This window comes from Diaphorina citri, unplaced genomic scaffold (assembly GCF_000475195.1).
Source record: "Diaphorina citri unplaced genomic scaffold, Diaci psyllid genome assembly version 1.1 scaffold5968, whole genome shotgun sequence".
NCBI lineage: Eukaryota > Metazoa > Arthropoda > Insecta > Hemiptera > Psyllidae > Diaphorina > Diaphorina citri.
In genome coordinates, this window is record NW_007383344.1 from 4,424 (window position 1) to 5,771 (window position 1,348).

Here is a 1,348-nt window from a genome sequence, read left to right on the forward strand (position 1 = left end):
GCCGGGCGGTTGATAGAGATGGAACCAGAGAACGCCGGAGCGCACGGGATTCCAACCTGTTGGGGAACAGATATCCTTACTCCTTAGTGTTGCATAGTCCGTTACTCGGACTGCCTGCAGTTTTTTAACTTTTACAAACATTATAGGCCTAACCAGCATCTTATAGAGTATAATATAATTTTATTTTATTACCCGGGGGGGGGGGGGGGTGACATTAGTGCGATTTCTGTGGACACTCTGTAGCTGACACAAGTGCGTGAATATCGACATTCACGTCTGCGGTACACAAACGTAGAAGGTGTGATAGGGACTCGTCCGTAAGTTTGGCTCTTTGTTTGTTCTTCACAAAATTTTCATGCATTAATAATTATTTTATTTAGTATATTTACTGTTATTTCTCATTTTCGTTCATTTTTTTAGGGGGCCTTCGCGGGCCGCAAAAATGAGCTCGCGGGCCGCGGGTTGGACAAGCCTGCTATAGGATTTGACCCAAATAAACAACAACAGAGATCTAAAGAAAGTAAAAACCATGCAAAACCAAATCCACCCTGTTAACCGTGTAAAACCGGTTCCAAAATTTCCTGAAACGTGAAATTATGCAACACGCATTACTTTCTCCATAGGACCTATTACCTCTCCCATATTCGCCACTGGTGTAGAATATAAAGACGAGGAGAAAAATAATTTGTAATACTTAACACGGAGAGAGAAAGCGAGTATAATGCTATTATTTGCAGACATTTTGCATTGTAAAAAAAGAAGAAGAGAAAAGTAGTACAACACATACCGAAGGGCTAGAAAATGCTGAAACTTCTTCGGAACAAAGAGGACTCAAAATAATACAGATTGTGTCAGAAAGGAAGTAACAAAAGGATCACATAAATTTGGGCATACGAGTAGGTATGTCACATTTTACATTTTGATTTTCATATTGTAATTTTCGTTCCAAATATCCAAATCGAGATTTATTATAAATGGTTTCAAAAAGTGTAATTCGGAACACGTCCTGAACGGTCTTTATTTTCACGTTACTTTGCGTGCCATGCATATCTGAAATAGGTAGGTACACACGTCACGCCGATAGGGTTAGGTAACGTGCAAAAAAATACATAATTATGTACCTACTAAAATTCTCCTGTTGAGAAATTCATATTCTCTGGAGAATTCGGGGATTACTTTTAGACAAAGTCACAGGAGAAATGATGAAAACTTGGTAAGAAAAACAATGAGTGTTTTGCAACTTTTCGACCACACACTTCTCACTTGAATGGAATAAAATAAATATAAACTCATATTTTTGTCTTCTAATACCTAATGCAAACGGTGACACACAATTTGGTATAATTTT